The following is a 21,418-nucleotide window of genomic DNA, read 5'->3' on the forward strand; positions in this document are numbered from 1 at the left end:
ACCGTATATAGGAGTACTATATTGTATGTTAACCATAACGGTAGGTATAGAAAAATACTGTTGATAGATAGTGCATATGAGTACTATATTGTATGTTAACCACCGACGGTAGGTATAGACAAATACTGTTGATATACGGTATATAGGAGTACTATATTGTATGTTAACCACCGACGGTAGGTATAGAAAAATACTGTTGATAGATAGTGCATATGAGTACTATATTGTATGTTAACTACCGACGGTAGGTATAGACATATACTGTTGGTAGACGGTATATAAGAGTACTATGTGGTATGTTAACCACCGACGGTAGGTATAGAAAAATACTGTTGATAGATAGTGCATATGAGTACTATATTGTATGTTAACCACCGACGGTAGGTATAGACAAATACTGTTGATATACGGTATATAAGAGTACTATATTGTATGTTAACCACCGACGGTAGGTATAGAAAAATACTGTTGATAGATAGTGCATATGAGTACTATATTGTATGTTAACCACCGACGGTAGGTATAGACATATACTGTTGGTAGACGGTATATAAGAGTACTATGTGGTATGTTAACCACCGACGGTAGGTATAGAAAAATACTGTTGATAGATAGTGCATATGAGTACTTTATTGTATGTTTACCACCGACGGTAGGTATAGACATATACTGTTGGTAGACGGTATATAAGAGTACTATGTGGTATGTTAACCACCGACGGTAGGTATAGAAAAATACTGTTGATAGATAGTGCATATGAGTACTATATTGTATGTTAACCACCGACGGTAGGTATAGACATATACTGTTGGTAGACGGTATATAAGAGTACTATGTGGTATGTTAACCACCGACGGTAGGTATAGAAAAATACTGTTGATAGATAGTGCATATGAGTACTATATTGTATGTTAACCACCGACGGTAGGTATAGACATATACTGTAGGTAGACGGTATATAAGAGTACTATGTGGTATGTTAACCACCGACGGTAGGTATAGAAAAATACTGTTGATAGATAGTGCATATGAGTACTATATTGTATGTTAACCACCGACGGTAGGTATAGACATATACTGTTGGTAGACGGTATATAAGAGTACTATGTGGTATGTTAACCACCGACGGTAGGTATAGAAAAATACTGTTGATAGACTGTGTAATGGAGCACTGTATTGTATGTTAACCACCGACGGTAGGTATAGACATATACTGTTGGTAGACGGTATATAAGAGTACTATGTGGTATCTTAACCACCGACGGTAGGTATAGAAAAATACTGTTGATAGATAGTGCATATGAGTACTATATTGTATGTTAACCACCGACGGTAGGTATAGACATATACTGTTGGTAGACGGTATATAAGAGTACTATGTGGTATGTTAACCACCGACGGTAGGTATAGAAAAATACTGTTGATAGATAGTGCATATGAGTACTTTATTGTATGTTAACCACCGACGGTAGGTATAGACATATACTGTTGGTAGACGGTATATAAGAGTACTATGTGGTATGTTAACCACCGACGGTAGGTATAGAAAAATACTGTTGATAGATAGTGCATATGAGTACTATATTGTATGTTAACCACCGACGGTAGGTATAGACATATACTGTAGGTAGACGGTATATAAGAGTACTATGTGGTATGTTAACCACCGACGGTAGGTATAGAAAAATACTGTTGATAGATAGTGCATATGAGTACTATATTGTATGTTAACCACCGACGGTAGGTATAGACATATACTGTTGGTAGACGGTATATAAGAGTACTATATGGTATGTTAACCACCGACGGTAGGTATAGAAAAATACTGTTGATAGACTGTGTAATGGAGCACTGTATTGTATGTTAACCACCGACGGTAGGTATAGACAAATACTGTTGATATACGGTATATAGGAGTACTATATTGTATGTTAACCACCGACGGTAGGTATAGAAAAATACTGTTGATAGATAGTGCATATGAGTACTATATTGTATGTTAACCACCGACGGTAGGTATAGACATATACTGTAGGTAGACGGTATATAAGAGTACTATGTGGTATGTTAACCACCGACGGTAGGTATAGAAAAATACTGTTGATAGATAGTGCATATGAGTACTATATTGTATGTTAACCACCGACGGTAGGTATAGACATATACTGTTGGTAGACGGTATATAAGAGTACTATGTGGTATGTTAACCACCGACGGTAGGTATAGAAAAATACTGTTTGTGCATTGCATGTTAACCCCTGGTGATGGGTTACATTATACTTTCATCTGTTGTTTCATTTTTTAGCCACACACACATTATCGACTGTTGATATGATTTTCGTGATCATGGAAACGTTGTACTCGCCACATTATGTGTGTACCTTTCCCAAGTCAGTAAGTAGTCTTTAATTCAGTGGTTGCTGTTGGTTGCTGTCTTTGATATTGGTTTTACGTTTATTGTTTCAGCATTACTCGGGCTGTTGGTTTTCGTTTTTCGTCACATCTAGTCAGGAATGGGTTTTTGAGTGATTTTGAATCTGTTCAAAGTTTTGATTTTTCTACCCTATATACCACATTGCCTCACATTCTCATTAAGAAAAAATTCACACACCTAATTAAATGGGCATTTAAAAAGTCAGAATGTGAATATATATGTTCAAACTCTTTTAGGTCATTTTTTAGTAGCAATAAACAAAAAAACTATGTCAATTGGACATGCTTTGATACTATATATGCCCTTGAATTTTTACTAGATAACATTTTTGTTCGCTTTGGAGATTCCGTATATCGTCAGGTTATCGGAATTCCAATGGGGACTAACTGTGCACCACTTATTGCGGACCTTTTTTTGTATTGCTATGAGTTACAATTTATGACAAAAATCAGCAAAGACCGATCGAAACAACATCTGATACACAAATTTAATAATACTTTTAGATATTTGGATGATATTTTGGCTCTCAATAATGACGACTTCAGTATGTATACTAAAGAAATTTATCCTGTTGAACTTACTTTAAATAAAGCTAATACTAACAATGACCACTGCCCTTTCCTCGATCTTGATATCTATATCATTAACGGAAATCTTAATACTAAAATATATGATAAAAGAGATGATTTTTCATTTCCTATCGTTAATTATCCATTTTTAGATGGTGACGTTCCCTTGTCACCATCTTACGGTGTTTATATATCTCAACTTGTACGATTCGCTCGTGTATGTAACAATGTTTTAGATTTTAACGAGAGAAATTTATGTATTACTGAAAAATTATTACACCAGGGTTTTCGATATCACAAACTAGTCAAAACATTTACTAAATTTTATCATCGGTATAAGGACATCATTCGTAAGTATAGCTCAACATGCAGACTTCTTATACGTTCAGGTATTTCACATCCAATTTTTTATGGAAATATTCTTTATAAAGCACAAAAATGTCAGTATTCACCTCTGAAGCTAACAAAACCTTTAAATAGACTTATTAAGAAGGGATATAGTTACGATACTGTTGTCAGGTCATTAAAGATTGCATATTTTGGCGTTAATATTGATTCACTTATAGGGTCTTTGCATCGGCACTAAACACATGTATTTAAAAACCAGTTGTTGGCATGACACGGGTTATGTTCTTCTCATATATGTTATGATGGTATGATACTAAACCCCTAACGGGAAGGATTGTGCCTGATATTCATATGATGAAGACATAATCTTTCAATCAGTTTAATTGAAGTCTGGAGCTGGCATGTCAGTTAACTGCTAGTAATCTGTTGTTATTATGTATTATTGTCATTTTGTTTATTTTCTTTGGTTACATCTTCTGACATCAGACTCGGACTTCTCTTGAACTGAATTTTAATGTGCGTATTGTTATGCGTTTACTTTTCTACATTGGCTAGAGGTATAGGGGGAGGGTTGAGATCTCATAAACATGTTTAACCCCGCCGCATTTTTGCGCCTGTCCCAAGTCAGGAGCCTCTAGCCTTTGTCAGTCTTGTATTATTTTTAATTTTAGTTTCTTGTGTACAATTTGGAGTTTAGTATGGCGTTCATTATCACTGAACTAGTATATATATTTGTTTAGGGGCCAGCTGAAGGACGCCTCCGGGTGCGGGAATTTCTCGCTGCATTGAAGACCTGTTGGTGACCTTCTGCTGTTGTCTGTTCTATGGTCGGGTTGTTGTCTCTTTGACACATTCCCCATTTCCATTCTCAATTTTATTTAATAACATTCTACATCATTGCATAGAAGTACTACAGTCTATATTAGTACATGTGTATGGGTTACTCATTGTTGATTCACGTTCGTTTGTCTTAGGTGGATAGTTTTCTCATTGGCAATCATACCACATATCTTCTTATTTTCATTGCATCATCTAAACATGGAAAATACGTATACAGAAAATATATACGTATAGATAATATATATATAAGATCCATACAATACATACAGACCATATATCGAAACCAATATATACTAAGCATTCAGGCAATCATACAAAATGCATCTTAGAACCAGAGGTTATTTTGACACTGTATATGAGTCAGAGATACAGTATTCTCAATTTTATTAGTATGTATACAGACTGTATGTAAAAATTAGACCCATAGAAAAAGCATACAAAAAATGCATACAGACTGTATTAAGAACCACAGGCAATGCACACACTTTATCTTGCAGTAACAAGCAAAACATACAGACTGTATCTTCAACTTAGAACAACTTACAATGCATACATACTTTATATCGGATCCATAGACAGTGTATGAATCTAAGATATACCGACAACAGAAACTTTATCTTAGAATCATAGTCAAAGCATATAAAAAATGTAATAGACTAAGAACCACGAACAATACATAAACTTAATTTAACTTACAACAAAAGACAATGCATACAGACTGTATCTTGGAAGCACAGACAATGCATTGATTGTGTCTAATTAAAGAACCTTTGTGAGCAGGCTCACATACCCCACAGCCCGACATTGTCACTTAGCAAGCAAAATCTCAACAGATTATTTAGTTCAAAGACGCATAACTCCTTCAAAAGCCAACTGATACATATTTCTTGTGGATATGCACAAAGTTCAAAGGCATAATTCCTAATTCCAAACAAGAGTGCACATGCACGCTGAAAAGTCTCGCCTTCTTTACTAACTATTGATTTTATGTTGATAGTTCTAAATATAAAGCTTTACTACAACTATAAACTTAACATGACAGTGGCGGATCATATGACCTTGACCTTGACCTCATTTTATTGGATCATGTCCAAGAAAATGAGGTCAAGGTCATATGACCAAAACGAGAAATACATATACACCTTACAATCATTCAATACACTAAATATAGTTGACCTATTGCTTGTATTTTCTAAGAAACAGACTAAACCAAGAAAACTAAACATTGACAAATGAACCATCAAAATGAAGTCATGGTCAGATAAACCATGCCAGGCAGACATGTACAGCTTACAATTCTTCCATACAACAGATATAGTTGACCTATTGCTTATAGTTTATGTACCCAAAACAGACCAAAACACAAAAACTTAACACTGAGCAATGAATCGTGAAAATGAGGTCAAGGTCAAATAAAACTTGCGAGACTGACATGTACATCATAAGATATTTCCATACACCAAATATAGTTGAACTATTGCATATAATATTAGAAAAAAGAACAATACTCAAAAACTTAACTTTGATCACTGAACCAAGGAAACGGGGTCAAGGTCAGATGATACCTGTCAGTTGGAAATGTACACCTTACAATCATTCCATACATGAAATATGTAGACATATTGCATACAGTATAACAAAAACAGACCAAAACACAAAAACTTAACTATAACCACTGAACCATGAAAATGAGGTCAAGCTCAGATGAAACCTGCCAGTTGGACATGTACACCTGACAATCCTTCCGTACACCAAAAATACTAGACCTACTGCTTATAGTATCTGAAATATAGACTTGACAACCAAAACTTAACCTTTTTCACTGATCCATGAAATGATATCGAGGTCCAGTGAAAACTGTTTGATGGGCATGAGGACCTTGCAAGGTACGCACATACTAAATATAGTTACCCAATTAATCATAAAAAGAGAGAAATTAACATTACAAAAAATCTTAACTTTTTTTCAAGTAGTCACTGAACCATGAAAATGAGGTCAAGGACAATGAACATGTGACAGACGGAAACTTCCTAACCTAAGGCATCTATATACAAAGTATGTATCATTCAGGTCTTTCACCTTCTAAGATATAAAGCTTTTAAGAGGTGAACTAACGCCGCCGCCGCAGCCGGATCACTATCATTATGTCGAGCTTTCTGCGACGAATGTCGCAGGCTCGACAAAAACAAGAATGTGTCCACAGTACACGTTTCCCCACTCGCACTATCATTTTTTATGTTCAGTTGACCATGACATTGGGGTAAAAACTCTAATTTGGCATTAAAATTAGAAAGAACATATCATAGGAAACATATGTACTAAGTTTCAAGTTGATTGGACTTCAACTTCATCAAAAATTACCTTGACCAAATAATTTAACCTGATGCGGGACAGACGGGCGAACGAGCGGAGGAAGCATAGACCGGAAAACGTAATGCCAATCTACTATCGTGTGTAGGGCATACAAATTTAATCATAATTTTCTGTCGATATGCACATCGACGTAGCATGTCCTAACTATCTTAAAAATTTCATGAAACTCTGTTGTGTACTTTCAGAAAGTTGTGATGACAAACTGTTGTAAGAGTATATTAAGGCCAAATTTCTCATAACTAATAGTTTCCTGTCGATATTATCTACAAAGATTTATAAATTCTGTTATGTGGTTTCAGAGGAGTTGAGATAACGAGAACAGGACAGACAGACTGATGGGTCAAAAACATTGTACCCTTAGGAACTTTGTTTGGTTTGGTATAATAAAGGGTCTGCTAAATAATGTAAGGCTGAGATCAATTAGTCAATTGGTCACACCAGTTTTTGGTGAAGTTCGTTTTGCTCAGTCTTTAGTGTTCTTTGTTGTGTTTTGCATACTGTTGATTGACTTTTAATCTTTTTCTTTTTTGCCGTGGTTTTGTCAGTTTATTATTGACTTATGAGTTTGAATGAGCCTTTGTTATCTTTCGCCTCTCTCTTCGATCAATTTGATTGGGAGTTAGGACATACTAATTTAGGCCCAAACTTGTCTCTGATTGTTCAGTGATTATTGCAGATGTAAATCATACTAGCCTTTACAAGGTTCTATATGGTATGTTTTTGCTCATTGTTGAAGGCTGTATGGTTGCATATAACTGCTTACATCCACTTCATTTGAACTTGAGTGGATAGGTGTCTCATTGGCAATCATATCACATCTCCTTATTTTTACAGTATTGTATTAGTACTGTTACTAATCTGGCTACTTCCTGTTTATGAGGCCGGTGCCTTAGAAAAGAATTGTAACAACAGATCTAATCTTTCAAAAACCAAAGACTAACTTTACTAGGAGCAGCAGTTAGTTGTCATAGATACTCATGTATAAATAGGCCAAAAAAAACATCTGCCACTTTTATAAAAGGGACTACACATAGTTTTTGAAAGGGTATAATCGGTTTGTGCCGAAAATAATTTCTTTTGTCCCGAAACTCATTTGTGCTAAATGGTAATCTCCACCCACATTTTCGTGTTGCTTAGTCTTTAGTTTTCTATGTTGTGTCTTGTGTACTATTATTTGTCTGTTTGTCTTTTTCTTTGATAGCCATGGCGTTGTCAGTTTATTTTTGATCTATGAGTTTGACTGTCCCTCTGGTATCTTTCGCCCCTCTCTTATGACTGGCAGTTCCCTTTGCAATAAGGCTGATATTTGTAGTTTTTATCAACAGCTTGCACTTTTCTAAATTATATTTGCTTCTTAAGACTGACCTAAACTGCTTTATAACAGTGTAATTTGATTAAGGTAGTGTTTATCAAACAACTGTTGGAAATATTTTGGACAACCCTCTTATTTACAATATTATTTGATTAACACCTAGTGATATTTGATGGTATCTTGCATAACATTAATAAAGTCTTTTTTAACAGGCAACTTGAATTTATTGGCCCCTTATTTATGTACATCTATAGCACATGCATGTACTGCTGATCTGCATATATGATAGCAATATATTCTTATGTTTTCAATCACCCCTTATTTCCTCACTCCATTTTATAAGATAACAATCTTTTTTATTCCATATTTTATTGGTTTTTTAAAATGTATCATTATTTAGACATAAAATCAAAATGAAGCATAGTGAAAAAAGTCTACTCTGTCCTGTAAAGTTTTAGATGTTTTTGTCGTTCAATCTTTGACACTTGTATGGAAACACTAAATCTTGATTACCTACAACAGAAATATTATCACGTTTAATAAATAAGTCCAATTCAGTTGCTGCAATTAACATACATGTAATAAGGAAAATGACAAAATTCAATAGACAAGATCAGATCTCCACGTGAAGAATATTCAAAAATATATCAAACATAAAAGCCAAGAACAGTAAGTTTTATTTGCCATTTAAGGACAAATAGGACCATTCCATCATTTGAAGGGAAAAAAACGAAATGTACAGATTACATAAAATTTCAATGCAGTAATACAATTCATGTGCAACACTTTTCATTTAAATAAATAAATCCTACACAGTATTTGTCTATACCTACCGTCGGTGGTTACCATACAATAAAGTACTCCTATACAAAGTCTACATACAGTATTTGTCTATACCTACCGTCGGTGGTTACCATAAAATACAAGACTCCTTTACAAAGTCTATATACAGTATTTGTCCATACCTACCGTCGGTGGTTAACATACAATACAGTATTCCTATACACAGTCTATATACAGTATTTGTCCATACTTACCGTCGGTGGTTACCATACAATACAGTACTATACACAGTCAATATACAGTATTTGTCTATACCTACCGTCGGTGGTTACCATACAATACAGTACTCCTTTACACAGTCTATATACAGTATTTGTCCATACTTACCGTCGGTGGTTACCATACAATACAGTACTCCTATACACAGTCTATATACAGTATTTGTCCATACCTACCGTCGGTGGTCAACATAAAATACAAGACTCATATACACAGTCTATATACAGTATTTGTCCATACCTACCGTCGGTGGTTAACATACAATACAGTTTACTCCTATACACAGTCTATATACAGTATTTGTCCATACTTACCGTCGGTGGTTACCATACAATATAGTACTCCTATACACAGTCTATATACAGTATTTGTCCATACTTACCGTCGGTGGTTACCATACAATACAGTACTCCTATACACAGTCTATATATACAGTATTTGTCCATACCTACCGTCGGTGGTTACCATACAATATAGTACTCCTATACACAGTTTATATACAGTATTTGTCTATACCTACCGTCGGTGGTTACCATACAATACAGTACTCCTTTATTCAGTCTATATACAGTATTTGTCCATACTTACCGTCGGTGGTTACCATACAATACAGTACTCCTATACACAGTCTATATACAATATTTGTCCATACCTACCGTCGGTGGTCAACATAAAATACAAGACTCATATACACAGTCTATATACAGTATTTGTCCATACCTACCGTCGGTGGTTAACATACAATACAGTACTCCTATACACAGTCTATATACAGTATTTGTCCATACCTACCGTCGGTGGTTACCATACAATACAGTACTCCTTTATTCAGTCTATATACAGTATTTGTCCATACTTACCGTCGGTGGTTACCATACAATACAGTACTCCTATACACAGTCTATATACAGTATTTGTCCATACTTACCGTCGGTGGTTACCATACAATACAGTACTCCTATACACAGTCTATATACAGTATTTGTCTATACCTACTGTCGGTGGTTACCATACAATACAGTACTCCTATACACAGTCTATATACAGTATTTGTCTATACCTACCGTCGGTGGTTACCATACAATACAGTACTCCTATACACAGTCTATATACAGTATTTGTCCATACCTACCGTCGGTGGTCAACATAAAATTCAAGACTCATATACACAGTCTATATACAGTATTTGTCCATACCTACCGTCGGTGGTTAACATACAATACAGTACTCCTATACACAGTCTATATACAGTATTTGTCCATACTTACCGTCGGTGGTTACCATACAATACAGTATTCCTATACACAGTCTATATACAGTATTTGTCCATACCTACCGTCGGTGGTTACCATACAATATAGTACTCCTATACACAGTCTATATACAGTATTTGTCTATACCTACCGTCGGTGGTTACCATACAATACAGTACTCCTTTATTCAGTCTATATACAGTATTTGTCCATACTTACCGTCGGTGGTTACCATACAATACAGTACTCCTATACACAGTCTATATACAATATTTGTCCATACCTACCGTCGGTGGTCAACATAAAATACAAGACTCATATACACAGTCTATATACAGTATTTGTCCATACCTACCGTCGGTGGTTACCATACAATACAGTACTCCTATACACAGTCTATATACAGTATTTGTCTATACCTACTGTCGGTGGTTACCATACAATACAGTACTCCTATACACAGTCTATATACAGTATTTGTCTATACCTACCGTCGGTGGTTACCAAACAATACAGTACTACTTTACACAGTCTATATACAGTATTTGTCCATACTTACCGTCGGTGGTTACCATACAATACAGTACTCCTATACACAGTCTATATACAGTATTTGTCTATACCTACTGTCGGTGGTTACCATACAATACAGTACTCCTATACACAGTCTATATACAGTTTTTGTCTATACTTACCGCCGGTGGTTACCATACAATACAGTACTCCTATACACAGTCTATATATACAGTATTTGTCCATACCTACCGTCGGTGGTTACCATACAATACAGTACTCCTATACATAGTCTATATATACAGTATTTGTCCATACCTACCGTCGGTGGTTAACATACAATACAGTGCTCCATTACACAGTCTATCAGCAGTATTTATCTATACCTACCGTCGGTGGTAAACATACAATATAGTACTCCTTTATACCGTATATCAACAGTATTTGTCTATACCTACCTTCGGTGGTTAACATACAATACAGTGCTCCATTACACAGTCTATCAACAGTATTTTTCTATATCTACCGTCGATGGTTAACATACCATATAGTACTCTTATATACCGTCTATCAACAATATATGTCTATACCTACCGTCGGTGGTTAACATACAATACAGTACTCCTATATACCGTCTATCAACAGTATATGTCTATACCTACCATCGGTAGTTAACATACAATACAGTACTCCTATATACCGTATATCAACAGTATTTGTCTATACCTACCGTTGGTGGTTAACATACAATACAGTGCTCCATTACACAGTCTATCAGCAGTATATGTCTATAACTACCGTCGGTGGTTAACATACAATATAGTACTCATATGCACTATCTATCAACAGTATTTTTCTATACCTACCGTCGGTGGTTAACATACAATATAGTACTCCTATATACCGTATATCAACAGTATTTGTCTATACTTACCGTCGGTGGTTACCATACAATACAGTACTCCTATACACAGTCTATATACAGTATTTGTCTATACCTACTGTCGGTGGTTACCATACAATACAGTACTCCTATACACAGTCTATATACAGTATTTGTCTATACCTACCGTCGGTGGTTACCATACAATACAGTACTCCTATACACAGTCTATATACAGTATTTGTCCATACCTACCGTCGGTGGTCAACATAAAATTCAAGACTCATATACACAGTCTATATACAGTATTTGTCCATACCTACCGTCGGTGGTTAACATACAATACAGTACTCCTATACACAGTCTATATACAGTATTTGTCCATACTTACCGTCGGTGGTTACCATACAATACAGTACTCCTATACACAGTCTATATACAGTATTTGTCCATACCTACCGTCGGTGGTTACCATACAATATAGTACTCCTATACACAGTCTATATACAGTATTTGTCTATACCTACCGTCGGTGGTTACCATACAATACAGTACTCCTTTATTCAGTCTATATACAGTATTGTCCATACTTACCGTCGGTGGTTACCATACAATACAGTACTCCTATACACAGTCTATATACAGTATTTGTCTATACCTACTGTCGGTGGTTACCATACAATACAGTACTCCTATACACAGTCTATATACAGTATTTGTCTATACCTACCGTCGGTGGTTACCATACAATACAGTACTCCTATACACAGTCTATATACAGTATTTGTCCATACCTACCGTCGGTGGTCAACATAAAATTCAAGACTCATATACACAGTCTATATACAGTATTTGTCCATACCTACCGTCGGTGGTTAACATACAATACAGTACTCCTATACACAGTCTATATACAGTATTTGTCCATACTTACCGTCGGTGGTTACCATACAATACAGTACTCCTATACACAGTCTATATACAGTATTTGTCCATACCTACCGTCGGTGGTTACCATACAATATAGTACTCCTATACACAGTCTATATACAGTATTTGTCTATACCTACCGTCGGTGGTTACCATACAATACAGTACTCCTTTATTCAGTCTATATACAGTATTTGTCCATACTTACCGTCAGTGGTTACCATACAATACAGTACTCCTATACACAGTCTATATACAATATTTGTCCATACCTACCGTCGGTGGTCAACATAAAATACAAGACTCATATACACAGTCTATATACAGTATTTGTCCATACCTACCGTCGGTGGTTAACATACAATACAGTACTCCTATACACAGTCTATATACAGTATTTGTCCATACCTACCGTCGGTGGTTACCATACAATACAGTACTCCTATACATAGTCTATATATACAGTATTTGTCCATACCTACCGTCGGTGGTTACCATACAATACAGTACTCCTATACACAGTCTATATACAGTATTTGTCCATACTTACCGTCGGTGGTTACCATACAATACAGTACTCCTATACACAGTCTATATACAGTATTTGTCCATACTTACCGTCGGTGGTTACCATACAATACAGTACTCCTATACACAGTCTATATACAGTATTTGTCCATACTTACCGTCGGTGGTTACCATACAATACAGTACTCCTATACACAGTCTATATACAGTATTTGTCTATACCTACCGTCGGTGGTTACCATACAATACAGTACTCCTATACACAGTCTATATACAGTATTTGTCCATACTTACCGTCGGTGGTTACCATACAATACAGTACTCCTATACACAGTCTATATACAGTATTTGTCCATACTTACCGTCGGTGGTTACCATACAATACAGTACTCCTATACACAGTCTATATACAGTATTTGTCCATACTTACCGTCGGTGGTTACCATACAATACAGTACTCCTATACACAGTCTATATACAGTATTTGTCTATACCTACTGTCGGTGGTAAACATACAATACAGTACTCCTATACACAGTCTATATACAGTATTTGTCTATACCTACCGTCAGTGGTTACCATACAATACAGTACTCCTTTACACAGTCTACAGTATTTGTCCATACTTACCGTCGGTGGTTACCATACAATACAGTACTCCTATACACAGTCTATATACAGTATTTGTCCATACTTACCGTCGGTGGTTACCATACAATTTAGTACTCCTATACACAGTATATATACAGTATTTGTCCATAGTTATATACCGTCGGTGGTTACCATACAATACAGTTCTATACTCTATACACAGTCTATATACAGTATTTGTCCATACTTACCGTCGGTGGTTACCATACAATACAGTTCTCCTATACACAGTCTATATACAGTATTTGTCCATACTTACCGTCGATGGTTACCATACAATACAGTACTCCTACACACAGTCTATATACAGTATTTGTCCATACTTACCGCCCGTGGTTACCATACAATACAGTACTCCTATACACAGTCTATATATACAGTATTTGTCCATACCTACCGTCGGTGGTTACCATACAATATAGTACTCCTATACACAGTCTATATACAGTAATTGTCTATACCTACCGTCGGTGGTTACCATACAATACAGTATTCCTTTACACAGTCTATATACAGTATTTGTCCATACTTACAGTCGGTGGTTACCATACAATACAGTACTCCTATACAGAGTCTATATAAGTATTTTTCCATACCTACCGTCAGTGGTTAACATAAAATACAAGACTCCTATACAGTCTATATACAGTATTTTTCTATACCTACCGTCGGTGGTTAACATACAATACAGTACTCCTATACACAGTCTATATACAGTATTTGTCCATACCTACAGTCGGTGGTTACCATACAATACAGTACACCTACACACAGTCTATATACAGTATTTGTCCATACCTACCGTTGATGGTTACCATACAATACAGTACTCTTACACACAGTCTATATACAGCATTTGTCCATACCTACCGTTGGTGGTTACCATACAATACAGTACTTCTATACACAGTCTATATACAGTATTTGTCCATACCTACCATCAGTGGTTACCATACAATACAGTACTCTTACACACAGTCTATATACAGCATTTGTCCATACCTACCGTTGGTGGTTACCATACAATACAGTTCTCCTATACACAGTCTATATACAGTATTTGTCCATACTTACCGTCGATGGTTACCATACAATACAGTACTCCTACACACAGTCTATATACAGTATTTGTCCATACTTACCGCCCGTGGTTACCATACAATACAGTACTCCTATACACAGTCTATATATACAGTATTTGTCCATACCTACCGTCGGTGGTTACCATACAATATAGTACTCCTATACACAGTCTATATACAGTAATTGTCTATACCTACCGTCGGTGGTTACCATACAATACAGTACTCCTTTACACAGTCTATATACAGTATTTGTCCATACTTACAGTCGGTGGTTACCATACAATACAGTACTCCTATACACAGTCTATATAAGTATTTTTCCATACCTACCGTCAGTGGTTAACATAAAATACAAGACTCCTATACAGTCTATATACAGTATTTTTCTATACCTACCGTCGGTGGTTAACATACAATACAGTACTCCTATACACAGTCTATATACAGTATTTGTCCATACCTACAGTCGGTGGTTACCATACAATACAGTACACCTACACACAGTCTATATACAGTATTTGTCCATACCTACCGTTCATGGTTACCATACAATACAGTACTCTTACACACAGTCTATATACAGCATTTGTCCATACCTACCGTTGGTGGTTACCATACAATACAGTACTTCTATACACAGTCTATATACAGTATTTGTGCATACCTACCATCGGTGGTTACCATACAATACAGTACTATACACATTCTATATACAGTATTTGTCCATGCTTACTGTCGATGGTTACCATACAATACAGTTCTCCTATACACAGTCTATATACAGTATTTATCCATACCTACTGTCGGTGGTTACCATACAATACAGTACTCCTATACACAGTCTATATACAGTAGTTGTCCATACCTACCGTCGGTGGTTACCATACAATACAGTACTCCTATACACAGTCTTTATACAGTATTTGTCCATACCTACCGTCGGTGGTTACCATACAATACAGTACTCCTATACACACTCTATATACAGTATTTGTCCATACTTACCGTCGGTGGTTACCATACAATACTGTTAGAGTATTAGGAGTAAATCATATATGTATGATAAGTAACAAAACTATTTTAAGCAACAAATGGTATGAATGAATATTGTATTATTACTTAAAATATTATCATTTTACCCAGTGAATTTTTATTTGGTCTGTTGATTAGTTTTCATTGATAAATTTATCAGGACTGGGTTGAAACTAACCTTCAGATTTTGAAGGCTGCATCAGGTACCAGGATTGTAGTATAAAATTTTACTACCTGTTAACCCATGAGTTAATCAATTTTATAAATCAACAAGCTATCAGCTTTACAGGCTAGGTAAAATTGTTCAATGATTGTTTCATTGTTTTTTTTTCAAAATAACAAAAAAAATACCTGTTTCAGTAGACTGAAAATAATATTATTTTATAAAGGAGGATGCATTTAGATCAAATTGTGACATGAAAATGTCAAGATTCATTCCAAATTATGGACAAATGATAAAGCTATTAATAAAACCAAGTCGTAACCATTGCCTTTCTCTTTTCTATTTACATTATTTATGACTAGGTAATATTGATTACTTTTTTCAACTATTTTCATACTCTTTTGTTTCCTCTACTTTTCTATCAAGGACATAATTGTTTATTGCAAACTAAACATCTGCATATTTAAACTATTCCTGACTATACTCTACCTCAAATTCTGGAAACTGCAAAATTTTTCTTATCATGCTTATGGCATGAATGGTAGCTGAACAATTTCTATTTTTTGGTAATCTGGATTAGTCTTTTGCCACTGTTCTGACCATTCTGGGGCTACATAAAAAAAAAACATGACAGAATTATTAAAATTATTTGTGTATAATGTTTGTGTACAGTCATGTTCTTAAAAGGACAAAAAATATTTTTAGTTTACAAATAAATAATTGTGATTTTAATATCTTAATATTATAAAAGAAAAGATTCAATTTATATTTTAATTAAAACATGAATGAGCACATATAAATCAACCTTTTACTCAGATTTAAATCTATCATCAGTTATTATAATTACTACATGTAGCTATAACTATCATCATCTAATTTTACAAGACAGTAATTATTTTGGTGGCACATCCTGCACAATTAGTATGATATGCCTTAGGTGTCATTTTGATGCAATCACATTGCAGGTGGTTAATGTCTTAGGTTTTTATTAATGAATAAATTACAGTTTAGGCTGACCTGAGGTCAATAGGCATAAACAATGACGAATGTCATCAAACTATCGGATTTTACTGTAATATAATGATATTGTGACATTTATGGGAAAGAGCATAGGAGTTGGTCATATTGGTCAATAAATTTGAAAGTTTATAACTATGTTAATATTAATTACATAATAATAAAATTACCTAAAAAATCATTTCAAAGATTGCTCTTAAAACATTTTTTAGATCAGAGCCTGTCTGCAATATATTCAGGGGTAGTTCAAATAATTATGACTGCTTAAAAGGTTATGTTATGGTTTTTTTTCTGCAGTAGGAATACTTCAAAGCCAAAAAAAACACATAAAATAGGGTTTCAAGACGTCATTATGATAATAATTTGAACTAATTTGGGATAACAATACATTTAACTTCCTTTGATGTCCGGGGGGGGGGGGGGGGGGTTACATTTTGACAATTAATGATTCTTGAAAGTAACAATAATTATTTCTTATTGACTATTGTTACTTTGTGCAGCGAGCGCGATGGCCGATGTGTGGTTCTCGAGTTATTTTTTAAAAAGGGGGAGTGTTTGTTACCTATATCAAATTTACCCAGTTTTGATTCAAGAAAGAATTACAATCTAACCATAAACTCCAAGGTTCCTGCTTTTCTGAGCAGAACAAAACACGAGACATTCTCGTCTCTAATATAAACAATAGTTAACTCATTTCTTCTTACAAGTTACTTTAATCAGCTGTTTATCTGTTTACCATGTTTAAACTGGTCCGCCATTCCATCGTAGTGCAGGAGGCTCAGTGCAGCGATAAATAAACACAACAGGGGTCCAGTTTATTTACGGGTAACGTCTGTAAACCAAGAACAATATAAAACATTGTCGACAGTCCCTCAACTCTGTATACTTTTCTTATCTTCATACTAAAGAGCACCAAAAGTAGGCGTGCATAGTTGCACTGGGCGTGTCTAAAAACCGACCCTCGGTGGTTAACGTCTCTCGCTGGTTAACTTTAAGTGCCGATGTTTTTTTTATTTAACAGTTAACTTCCATGTTCGTTTTTGTTGTTTTGTCTATCCACAAGAAAGGAGGTCAGCCAAAATATGAAGTATAGAGAAAGTGCAAAAAATTACATTATTATGAAAGAGCACAAAAAAGGAAATTCATTGGTGCCAAAATTTTGAGAATCGGTCAAGCGGTTCAAAAGTTATGACCATTTAGATTTAAAAAATTTGGCCGTTTTTCTTGCGAAGGCATATTTTGGGCTATTTTTCAGGCCAAATATAACAAATGGGTTAGGAACTGCAAGCGATCTATATGCATTATTGCAATAAGACTCTTTTATGCTTTGATTTAAGCCACTATAGTCCTTTGTAAAATCAATACTAAGAAAACTACAATATCTCAAACTTTGTAAAAAAAAACTTTGGACTTAGAGGTCTGGTTGTTTGCAGTTATGAGGGTGGTAAAGGGGGGGGGGGGGGGCTGCTTGCACGGAAAAAAACGTGAAATGAGACATAATTTCACGTTGAACGTGAAATAATTTCTGTCATGAACGTTGCACGAAAAATAAAGACTTTGATGTGAACCTTTTGTGACTGAGTCACTGTCTTCTTGTATATACAAACTCTCTGTTTTACTTGATATTCCCGATTTGGTATACACATTTATAATATAAATGGTTTACGGCTTTTAAAAAAGTATATAACGATCTTCTTAACTTTTAAAATGCAAATATCCCGCAGACACGAAAGTGTATTCTTGATCTATTTCATTGTCTTTATTAACAAGAATAAACACGTTGTCATGTTATCCATGCCACCAGCTACCACGACTCGTGGTTAAAAGTATCAGAAATAGGAAGTTTGAACTGACAGATGATGGGAGGTGCAAACACGTTAAAGCTCATCACTGTTAAGATGTCGATCCTATTTAAAGTCATTCTTTTCATTTTACCAAAAAATTCAAAGAATCGCCAATGAGGAAGCATGTATCTAGGAGATCCGAAAAGTGTTCACATGTTAAAAACATATCAGATTTGAACTTAGTATGAAGTCATTATGTAAAGTTGTTTCTTAGAAAAATCTAACGGAAATATTTGTTGGATTGACGAACAGAAGCACAAGTTGATTGTAATATATCCCTAATCCTACAGCTTTCCCTAGTAATTCATACCATGCAGGTCTCATTAGTCCTTTTTTTTTATGTTTTCTAACATTACAATCATGAACTAGAGACATATATGGCAATACAGCAATCCATCAACATATTCATACCAGAGGACTATAGTATATGGTACAACGATTTTGAACTTATCGCAAACTGAATCAAATCGAAAGAATACGACAAAAATGAATATGTATGGCCCGTTACAAATTTGTTTAGACAATAAAATGTCAGTGTGATGTAGTTACTTAATACTTAATGAGCAATGTGTTAGGCCAAACCAGTACATATATCTTGGAAGCTCCAAAATCGATAAGGAACAACATCATAGGCCTTTCCGCTTTATCAAAAAAACAAAATTGAATCCATTTTTTTCTTGACGATCCCTGCCAAGTGTTTGAATTTTATTTGAAAAATACCGAGCACGCAAAATAAGCATTTGAAAATCACGATGCACGTAAAATTAAATAAGCAGAACACGTTGAACGAGGCACCTGTCTTGCACGACTGAACGTCAAATAAAAAAGTAAAAACACGTTGAACGTGAAATAAAAAACGGCGATCACGTTGCACGAAAATAACCCTTTACCACCCTCAGTTATGTATAGACCTAAACAGTCAACAGAAATATATTAACAGTTGTATTGCCAACATATCTGGATTTTTTGGATACGTCTGGAAGGAGAAAGTTCTGGAATTTATGAATCCGAGTGTCAGTGGTGTTTACAAAGTCGTAAACGATTTTTTTTCACATCTATTTCAAAGATTTTTCATATCTATACTGAAAATCGACCGCTAAGTATGACTGACAACCGGATCATAAAACTTGAATATATTTCCAAAATTTTAAGCCATCAATGAAGAAAATCTGACGAGTAACAGCTTGCGGAATGAATTTCAAAATCAGTTGTACCTTTGACACATAGTTTTTCCGGCGGCCATTTTTTTCAAAACAACTCCACTTCAAACTTTTTTTTTCGAACCAAATCACTGCAATACCCATAAAACTTATATATTTAGAAAGATAAATGTCTGAACTTTAATTACATATCAATTTTTTGCTCATACAATATATTTTTCACCTTTTTCGAAGCAATGGAACTTGGGTAAAATCCGATATTTTTGCCGTCGCAAGGAAATCATTACGTTACGATAATCGCATTGGCGACCTCCCTACCACAAGGGTCTATACTGTACGTTACCGTCGTATATTGTTAAATCATCTTTTTGGTATGTGGTTTCCGATACTTTCAACTAATTTGAAGTTGAAGGAGTTCAATGTTTCTTCAAGATTGTGTTTTTCAAACAATTTATCCTAAATCAACTGTCTTTACAGGGGCATTTAGCTACAATTTAGACAAAACATTAAAATTTTGGATTTTTGGGGGATTCAAACATTGATTAAAGTGAAATATTGAAATGATATTTCGATATTAGAAGTCAGTTTGGTTCAATTTTGTCAAAGTAGATGAGAGAAAAAAAAAACATCGATGATGTATAGCTGGGTTGCAAGTCAACAATAATTCAACCTCACTCGAATCCGTATTCATGCAACCTTTAATTTTACCCTTAGGCTTATCTGAAGAAGGGTTATGCATGTGCAATCTGATTAAATTTCAGATCTATCGTAACTCGTTTACTCGTCGAAGAGCATAAAGAAATCAGAGATCAATATTTTATTAGATTGATGGATGTGCATTTGAAAATCACGATGCACGTAAATCTGTGTTCAGTAACGAAAAGAATGTAAAAAATTGAAAAGTGAAACAAGGGAGAAACAAAGAAGACACAAAATGTCATTTCGTATACCGCTTTGACACACAAAAATAATTCATATACAGGTAATATTTATATTCTTTTGCATCTGTGACACGAAATCAAACAGACATAGAACATCGTCATTGTACGATTGCAAGTACTTGTTTTCCTATTTATATTTGTGTTTATATCGGGCCATATGACCATCTGCAGTCTTCGAAGGGAATCTCGACAGTTAAATTAGATGTCGTCTAGTCTTAAAAAGAGAGACGTAAGATACCAAAGTGTGACAATCAAACTCTCAGGTCGAAAAAAAACTGACAATGCCTTGGCAAAAAACGAAAAACGACGAAAAGACAAACAACAGTACACAAAACACATCATAGAAAACTAAGGGCTGCGCAACACGAATCCCACAAATAACCGGGGGTCGTCTCAGGTGCTCCAGAAGGGTAAGCAGATACTGCTCCACATGTGGCACCCGTCGTGTTGCTCGTGTAGGTACTTAAGTTATAAGTCTAA

The 21,418-nt window shown here is 35.1% G+C and overlaps 1 protein-coding gene across 1 annotated transcript in view; it reads left to right on the forward strand.

Annotated features, from left to right (window-relative positions):
• LOC127735104 (uncharacterized) overlaps positions 1-21,418 on the forward strand; it is a 61,421-nt gene that overhangs the window by 29,118 nt on the left and 10,885 nt on the right. The window lies entirely within an intron of this gene.

The sequence above is a fragment of the Mytilus californianus genome, unplaced genomic scaffold, assembly GCF_021869535.1.
Source record: "Mytilus californianus isolate M0D057914Y unplaced genomic scaffold, xbMytCali1.0.p SCAF_1, whole genome shotgun sequence".
Lineage (NCBI taxonomy): Eukaryota > Metazoa > Mollusca > Bivalvia > Mytilida > Mytilidae > Mytilus > Mytilus californianus.